Source organism: Chenopodium album, chromosome 15 (genome assembly GCF_948465745.1).
Source record: "Chenopodium album chromosome 15, dcCheAlbu1.1, whole genome shotgun sequence".
In the NCBI taxonomy this organism is placed as follows: Eukaryota; Viridiplantae; Streptophyta; class Magnoliopsida; order Caryophyllales; family Amaranthaceae; genus Chenopodium; species Chenopodium album.
In genome coordinates this window covers 25,339,104-25,348,732 of record NC_137848.1, presented here as the reverse complement: position 1 = coordinate 25,348,732, position 9,629 = coordinate 25,339,104, and the positions used below count along the sequence as shown (strand labels likewise).

Sequence of the window (9,629 nt, the reverse complement as noted above, 5' to 3'; positions counted from 1 at the left end):
TTGAGGAGGTGTACTGGGCACCGCCGCGGAGCTAGATGCGGCTTGAGAGGATGAACCCTTTTGTGATTTGCGGGAGGAAGACCCGGGCAACATATCTCTTAATCGGCGAGACATGACTTATGCTAAGAGCTTGCAACAAGAAGGAGTACAAAGGATAGGTACCTACAAACAACAAAGAATCCAACTTCAAATACTCATCTCATGAACATAAATCATCCACAATCAAGACAACTAGCCAAAAAAAAAGCATTAAATAGTGAAATGGAAACCACTCAACGAACAAAGACTAGGAAAAATTAGGACATGTGAGAGGGGTTCAATCATCACTTCAAAACATTTGTACATTCAAAACAAGGTGATGGAAGCATTAACACTATCTAAATGCTTGATTTAGCATGTTGAAATAGGAGTAGTCATCCAAATAACACAATGCTCAATAGAACAATTCATCTTGGCAAAAATCATACAAATACCAATATCATATCAAATCAAACAATACTAGCATGAATAGTTGTAGTGTAGCTTGAATTAAACATCAAGAACAAGAATTATGCTAGCATGAGCGAAATTTATCCCATGATACAAGTATGAAAATTTGCAAACAAAACCAACTACAAACTTCATCCAAACAACGTTAAAGCCCAAACATGACAATTTCAAACACATACTACTCAATTTCAACCTATTCAAACACCATAAACTAGTAGTACATGAATGAACAAGTAGTCATGAAATTTAAACAAATTCGAGTCTCCAATACACAAATTAAAAAAAACAAGATGGCTAATTATACTTACAAAATCAACAATTAAGTGAAGTAGAGTAAGAAATTCATACCAAATTGCTTCAAACAAACTCAAAGAACAAAGACCCAAATTGGATGAAATTCGCCGATCTCGACACTAAAAGATGAAGAGTTGATTTTGAGGTGAAATTTGGAGTGAAATTTGTGATTTTGATTGTGTGAGGGTGATTTAAAGTGAGAAATTGTGAGGAATGAGGGAAGTGGATTTCTTAGGGTTTGAGTGAGAGTATGAAATGAGGGGAAAATGAAGAGGAAAGGGGGAAAAACGAGCTTTAAGCTCGTTTTTTTTTCGGAAAATCGTAAGGAGCGGGCGCTCCACGAGGGGGAGCGGACGCTCCCTACTGATAGGAGCGGGCGCTCCATAAGGGTGGAGCGGACGCTCCATTTTTCTGAGAAAAGGCTCTGATTTTTTTGGGGGTTATGGTGCGGACGCTCCACAATGTGGAGCGGGCGCTCCACATATATGGAGCGGGCGCTCCCCTCTAGTGGAGCGGACGCTCCATTAGTCTGAAACTTACCTGAGCTGCTGGAATGGTGCGGACGCTCCACTTGGGTGGAGCGGGCGCACCATTCAACTGGTTTTGCCCTCTAATTCCTTGGAATTTGAACTCCTTTCCTTCACTTAGCCTCATATTCTACTCCATTCCTACCCTACAACATCAAACAACAACAATCCAAGTAACCAAATATCCAAATTAATCCAAATCCACAAATCAAAAGACTAAAGAAAATAACGAGAAACTCGGGTTGCCTCCCGGAAGCGCTTTTGGTTAACGTCGTTAGCTCGACGTTCCTCGGGTTGATCAAGGAGGGTTGTATTGACGATGCACGTCACTTAGAGTAACTGAAACCGGTTCATCACTTGGGGATCCTTCAAAATAAGGCTTGAGGCGGTGGCCGTTGACTTTAAAAGGGGAGTGGCCCTCTTGGGAAATTTCATAAGCACCATATGGAAACACCTCCGTAACAATGTATGGCCCACTCCATCTTGATCGGAGCTTGCCCGGGAAGAGTTTCAACCTTGAGTTGAAGAGGAGCACCTTTTGCCCTTTGACAAAATCTTTCTTGATGATTTGAGCGTCGTGCCACGCTTTTGATCTTGCCTTATACATGCTTGCATTCTCATAAGCACTCAACCTCAATTCCTCTAGCTCATGTAACTCTAAAAGCCTTTGCTCCCCCGCACTATGGAGATCAAGGTTGATTTGCTTGATCGCCCAACGAGCACGATGCTCCATCTCCACGGGCAAATGGCAATTCTTCCCATATACAAGCTTGTAGGGGGTAGTCCCAATTGGCGTCTTGAAAGCGGTCCTATAAGCCCATAGAGAATCAATGAGCTTAGAGGACCAATCCTTCCTCGTTCTGGCAACTGTTTTCTCCAAGATCACTTTGAGCTCTCTATTTGTGACCTCCGCTTGACCACTTGTTTGGGGGTGATAAGCAAGCCCCCGCTTGTGAGATACCCCATATTTCTCAAGTAGTCGCACGAAGGTGTGGTGTTTGAAATGTGACCCCCCATCACTAATGATTGCCCTCGGAACACCGAATCTTGGGAAAATCACTTTCTTGAAGAGGTTGACCACCACTTTTGAGTCATTTGTTGGAGAAGCTACGGCCTCCGCCCATTTGGACACGTAGTCAACAGCTACCAAAATATATTTGTTCCCATTTGAGGAGATAAAAGGCCCCATGAAATCTATCGCCCACACATCGAAAACTTCAAGCTCAAGGATGGGGTTTTGTGGCATTTCATCCCTTCTCGAAATATTCCCCACCCTTTGACATCTATCGCAGGTCTTGACAAATATCCATGAGTCCTTGAATAAGGAAGGCCAAAAGAGCATTGATTGGAGAACTTTTGAGGCGGTTTTCTGAGCACTCATATGCCCACCACAAGGAGAGGAGTGGCACATGTGGAGAACACTTTGAAACTCATCATCGGGAACGCATCTCCTCAATAACCCATCAACCCCTCTCTTCAACAAAATCGGTTCATCCCAAATATATCTCTTTGCCTCGTGCTTGAGTTTTCGACGTTGTTGTGAAGTGAAATCCGGAGGTATGGCACCACAAGCCAAGTAATTCACAATATCCGCATACCATGGAGCCGACTTCACCTCAAGAACGTATAGCACATCATCCCTTAAAGCATCCTCAATTGGCAAACCATCATCCTTGAACCTTGCACCGCCCAACCTTGAAAGGTGATCCGCCACCACGTTCTCGGCACCCTTTTTATCTCTCATTTCATAGTCAAAGTCTTGGAGAACTAAAACCCATCTCAACAACCTTGGTTTAGCTTCCTTCTTCCCTATCAAATATTTGAGAGCCGAATGGTCGGTGTACACAATTGTCCTAGAACCAATGAGGTAGGTTCTAAACTTCTCAAATGAGTGAATAACCGCTAAGAATTCCTTCTCGGTGGTTGTGTAGTTTCGTTGAGCGTCGTTGAGAGTTTTGGACAAATAATGTATGACATGAAGCTTCCCATCCTTTCGTTGCCCAAGAACCGAACCAATAGCCTCGTCGCTTGCATCGCACATGAGCTCAAATGGAAGAGACCAATCCGGGCCTTGGACAATAGGGGCGGTGCAAAGGGCCTCTTTCAACCTACAAAAAGACTCATGACAAGCATCATCAAATATAAACTCTTTATCTTGTTGCAATAGGGATGTGAGAGGCTTTGCAATCAAAGAAAAGTCTTTTATGAAACGCCGATAGAACCCGGCATGGCCAAGGAAAGACCTCACTTCCCTCACGTTGGTGGGGGGAGGAAGTTTCTCAATGACCTCTACCTTGGCTCTATCAACCTCAATGCCGGCATGGGAAATTTTGTGCCCAAGAACAATCCCACTTTCTACCATAAAATGGCACTTTTCCCAATTTAGCACGAGGTTAGCCCTCTCACATCTTTCTAAGCAACGAGATAAATTAGATAGACAATCTTCATAGGTGGCCCCTCCAACGGAGAAGTCATCCATAAATACCTCTATCTCATCCTCAATCATATCACTAAAAATGGACATCATACAACGTTGGAATGTTGCGGGAGCATTACAAAGTCCAAAAGGCATCCTACGATACGCATAAGTACCGTAGGGACAAGTGAAAGTCGTCTTCTCTTGATCCTTGGGGTCAATCGGGATTTGGAAGAATCCCGAATAGCCATCAAGAAAACAATAGAAGGAATGCTTTGTAAGCCTCTCCAACATTTGATCAATGAACGGTAATGGAAAATGATCTTTGCATGTACTTGTGTTGAGTTGGCGATAGTCAATGCACATGCGCCAACCGGTTACAAGCCTAGTGGGGACTAGTTGATCATGATCATTTTTCACCACCGTCATTCCCCCTTTCTTAGGCACAACTTGCACGGGAGATACCCAATCACTATGAGCAATTGGGTATATAATTCCCGCATCAAGAAGCTTAGCCACTTCCTTCCGCACAACCTCTTGCATGGAAGGGTTAAGCTTCCTTTGCCTTTGCCTAACGGGTTTGGCATCTCCCTCTAGATCAATTTTGTGCATGCATAAAGAAGGACTTATACCTTTGATGTCATCAATGGTATAGCCTAAAGCTTTCTTGTGTTTTTTCAAGACATTGATCAAGAGGGAGGTTTGCTCCTCCGTTAGGTTGGAATTAACAATCACGGGGAAAGACTCATTAGAACCAAGAAATACATACCTCAAGCCCAAAGGTAGAGGTTTCAAGTCTACCTTCGGTGCTCCCTTACCATTGGTGTTCTCTTCTCTTTCCTCAACTTGAAAGAGGTCATGGGTGTGAAAAGCCTCCTCCTCCATGCTCTCATCCATGCACTTGCTCTTGCTTTCCTCTAGCAAATCCTCATAGAATTGAATGTCGTCCTTGCGAACACCTAGCTTAGAATCATTCAACAATACATTCTCTAGGGGATCGTTAGAAGCATACAAATGGGAACGAGAGAATTCACTAAGCATGGAATCTAGAACATCTACTCTAAAGCATTCACTACTTGAGGAAGGTTGTTGCATGACACTATTTAAATCAAACTCAATTGAGTCATTGTCAATTTTCAAAGATATTTTGCCTTCCTTCACATCAATAATGGCCCTAGAGGTGGCTAAGAACGGCCTACCCAAGATAATAGGAATCCTTTCATACTCATCCATTTCTAGCACGTAAAAATCCACGGGGAATGTAAACTTCCCTACCCTAAGGGGGATGTCCTCCACTTTCCCCATGGGAAATTTAATAGACCGATCCGCTAGTTAGAGAGTGGTGTTGGTGGGGGAAAGGGTTCCTACATTGAGCTTTTGGTAGACGGAGTAGGGCATGAGGCTCACACTCGCTCCTAAATCACATAAAGCTTTGTCAAACTCAATCCCATTGATAGAACAAGGAATGGAAAAACTACCCGGATCCTTCAACTTAGTGGGAAGTTTGTTGGAAAGGATTGCACTACAATTGGCGGTCAAGCTCACCGTTTCACACTCCCTTCTCCCACTCAAAAGATCTTTCAAAAACTTAGAGTAATGGGGCATTTGTTTCATAGCATCTATAAAAGGGAGGGAAACATGCAAGTTCTTGATCACATCCAAAAACTTCCCAAATTGAGCATCAAGCTTAGCTCTCACAAATCTTTGGGGAAAAGGTAGCCTCTCCTCTCTAGGTTGGAGATTTAGGGGCAAGGGGGTGGTCTCTTTTTCCTTTTGCACCTCAACATCCCTCTCCCTCTCAACATTAGAAGGTTCCTTGGTTCTCTCACTCCCCCTCTCCAACTCTACTTCATTTCGAGGTTCTTCCTCAACTAAGGGGTCACTCCCTACTACCTTTCCACTCCTTGTTGTCACGGCATACAAAGGTTTTGGGTTGACTCCTTGACTAGGGATAGAGGAAGAAGAAGAAGAAGAATTGGAAGCAAGTTGGGCAATTTGGGTTTCAAGCATTTTCATATGAGCATTGGTTCGCTTTTTATCCTCCTCATTCCTCTTCTTTTCCTCCTCATGCATCTTCATGATGGCATCTAGCTTAGCCATCACGGGATCATTAGGAGGGGCCTCAATTTGAAGAGGTTGTTGAGGTGGAGGAAGTTGGGATTGATGGAAACCCGGAGGCCTATTGGTTTGGGCATAGTTAGAAACATTTTGGCCCCTATTGCCTCCGGTTCCTTGGTTGGGAACATTGCTTTGTCGATTATTTCCCATGTTACCTTGATCACCAAAATTTTGATTTTGATGGTCTTGGTATCGGGAGTTGGGTTGTTGGTTTTGGTAGCCATACCCTCTTTGGTTAGAGTAGCCTCTTCCATTGAAATTGGAAGGGCCTCCCCCACCATGGTATTGGTTATCATAACCACCACCACTTTGGTTCCAACCACGGTTTCCACCTTGATTCCAATTCCCCATTTGATTGGGGTTTGGCCTCAAGTTCCCTACATTTTCCATTCTAGGAACAAAATTCATAGCATTGACATCTTCTACATTATCATCATATTCATAGGGAGGGGGTTGAACTTCGCAAGCATACACACAATGGGAGGTATCATGATCATAGGTTTCACATTTTGAGCAAAACATGCATCCTTGAGGCATTTTATTATAAGAAGAGGGGGAAGAAGTGGCCATACCATTGCCTCCCTTGGTTGAAGGGGAGGTATTACCATGAGGATTGGACCTTTCTTTCATCATTTCATCCATTTGCTTGGCCATCTTGGAGATTTGGGAAGAAAGGTTGTTGATTGCGTTGGCTTGCTCTAATGCATAGACACCTTTGCTAGAAGTGGCCTCCCTTTTTCCTTCGTACCAATCATCATAGTGCTTTGCGGCCTCCTCTATGATGCATTCCACTTCATCCTCTCCCTTGTTCATGATTGGACCGCCAGCGGCGGCATCTAGGCTTGTTCTCCCTTGAGGTGAGAGACCTCCATAGAAAGTGTGGATGAGTTGATACTTGGGTATCCCATGATGTGGGCATTGACGTTGAAGCTCCTTGTACCGGTCCCATGCCGCACTTAGAGTCTCACCACTCTTTTGGCGAAAGCCTTGGATCAACGATCGAGCCTCGGCGGTCTTCCTATGGTTATAAAATTTCCTCAAGAAAGCCGTTGTCACTTGGTCCCAAGTTGTGAGAGAGTTAGGGGGCACCTCCTTCTCTAGCCATTCTAGACCTCTCCCAATTAAAGAAAATGGAAACATCTTGAGACGGATGTACTCTTGAGTCACCCCGTTGGCTTTGATTGTGTCACAATATTTCTCAAATTCTTTTAAATGCTCATGAGGGCTCTCAAATTTTCCACCTGAGAATTGTTTCCTCTCTATCAAAGCAATCAAATTGGGCTTGATTTCGAAGTTGTTGGCTTGAGTGGTAGGAGTTAGGATCCCACTTTGGGCTCTAAAGGCTTCGGGAGCCCCAAGACGACTCAAAGGTGTATTCTCTCCCATTTTAGGACCGTCTTCACCTCCGGACTTAAAGTTTGAAAAGGGGTTGATATCGGGACTTGATAGCGAATTAAGGCTATCTAAGTCTTCACTTGAGGGTGAAGATGGTGGAGTATCTTCCAATTCTCTTACTCCTTCTTTCGTTGGGGTGTAAGAATTTCTACTCCTCGCTCTCGCTTCTCTTCGAAGTAAGGACAAAGATCTTTCTAACTCCGGATCAATGGGAACCAAAGACCTTGAGCGAGTTCGTCCTCTGTTCATACAACAAAGCTAAGGAGAACGTAAGCACTGACAAGTAACAAGAAATAACAAATACTAAAAGACAAGGAATGAGATAGTCTCAAATGAAGTAGTGAAAAATTAATGGAAGCCAGCTCCCCGGCAACGGCGCCAAATTTGACAAGGTAATAATCGCGTCGTCAAACGACTACACCTCAATCAAATATAATTTATACACCTAAACAAACCTAATACAAGTAAAAGGCAAGTATAGGGGTCGAACCACAAGGAGACATGCATAAACACCACATTCACTACTCAATACTTAAGCTACCTTGGAACAAGAAGTGTGAAAAGTTAAGAAATTAAACTAGAGATTAAGAATGATCAAAACCAAAATAACTAAGCACCAAGGGGAGTAGGTAGATGTAATGGCCAATTGATCATGCAATAACACGGAGGCAAGGCAGTGGTAAACTAAGCATGTAAGAATATCGAATTAAAGCTTAATCTAACCGCCTTCCGGGGTCAATCAAATTCTCCTAACATAGCCTCTATGTTTCCACACTAGAACCATATATTAGAAGGTGCAATCAAAGAACTATCGATAGTAATGAATCTTAACTAAGTCAACTTCCGTTTCTTGTTAGCAAAGATTCACCTTTAATCAACTAACAATGTGCACTTGCAAGAAGATTAAAGAACATCAAACACACAAAGACTTTAATCACCATTAACAAAACCCCAACATCATAAGCATGAATCAATCAACAACTACACCATCCCCACACCCTTGGCTAGGGGACTACTCACAAATCATATTGAAGGCAATATCAATCATCAAATCAATAAGCATCAACATGATCAATAAGCAATTAAGGAAAATCAAAATAAGCAAATAAAACTAAATACAAAAGCAAAGAAAGAGAGTAAGAAATTGCTCATTAATTGAAGATGAAGATTTACAAAGGTTCAAGCAAGCTCCTTCTTCAATATCCAAGTTCATCAATGGAAATCCACACTTTCTCTCTCTACTAATGAAGTTTCTCTCTCTAGATTAGGGCTAAAATGTACATAATGTTCTCATTACAAAACTAGGGGTCTTAATATGCCCCTCACATTACTCTAAAGATGAGTTAAAATGCACGGAAATACCCACGAGAGCGGCCGCTCCATCGAGGATGAGCGGACGCTCCAGAGGGTATTAATCTAAACAGCCGCCTTACTGGAGCGGGCGCTCTCCCAGACAGGAGCGGGCGCTCCCGGTGTGGAGCGGGCGCTCCTCTCTGATGGAGCGGACGCTCCATAAGTCTGGGAAACAGGGGATCAGCAGAGGAAATGGAGCGGGCGCTCCTCTCTGGTGGAGCGGGCGCTCCATAAGTCTGGAAATCAGGAGATCAGACGAGAAAATGGAGCGGGCGCTCCTCTATGGTGAGCGGGCGCTCCTCTTTATAGCTCCGGACTCTTCTCCAAATCCATGCTCCTCTCTTCCACTATTTCAATGCACTCAAAAGGTTGACTAAGCCTCGAGCAGGACCACGCGAGCACTCCATCAAACCTGCTCAAACACTCATACACAAACATAAGCATAGAAAAGAGGGAAAGCGGCAAAGCAAGGCCAAAAACAAAGTAAAAAGGAGGGGAAAACACAAAAAAGGAACAAGGCAAAGAAATCTAAAACAAAGTGCTTGAAAAGGCTCAAACAAGTGTCAAGTGAAGGGAAAAACCCTTAAAGAAAAGGGTAAAAGGGTGGTATAAATACCACTCATCATGCATATTCGTAATTGTCCCATTCAGGAGACTGACATAAAATCCCTGCACCATAACCGTTCATGGTAGAGCTCCCATCTACATACACTTTCCAAACCTGATCAAGATTCTCCGGCGCAGTCGACCTTGTCATTTCGACACTAAAGTCGGCAAACGCCTAACCCTTTACTACCTTCCTTGGTTCAAAAGCGATTTCAAGACTTTGCATTTCAATAGCCCATTTGAGCATTCTGCCGGATAACTCCAAAGTTGTCATTAGCCGCTTGAGGGCTCGCTTAGCAAGGAGAACGGCACTGAGGGCATGGTCTAAGACTGCTAGGTAAAGCGTCTATTTAGGCAGAGGGCTAAAAATCCTTAGAAAAGAGTGTAAATGTTCTTTCAACTTCTGAAAGGCCGCCTCAGCATCATCCCCC

At 43.5% G+C, this 9,629-nt stretch overlaps 1 non-coding gene across 1 annotated transcript; it reads left to right on the top strand.

Annotated features, from left to right (window-relative positions):
• Positions 1-6,745: 6,745 nt before the first annotated feature.
• Positions 6,746-6,851, top strand: LOC145583621 (small nucleolar RNA R71). Its single transcript, XR_014100243.1, has one exon. It is a non-coding gene; the product is annotated as a small nucleolar RNA R71 (small nucleolar RNA).
• Positions 6,852-9,629: the final 2,778 nt, after the last annotated feature.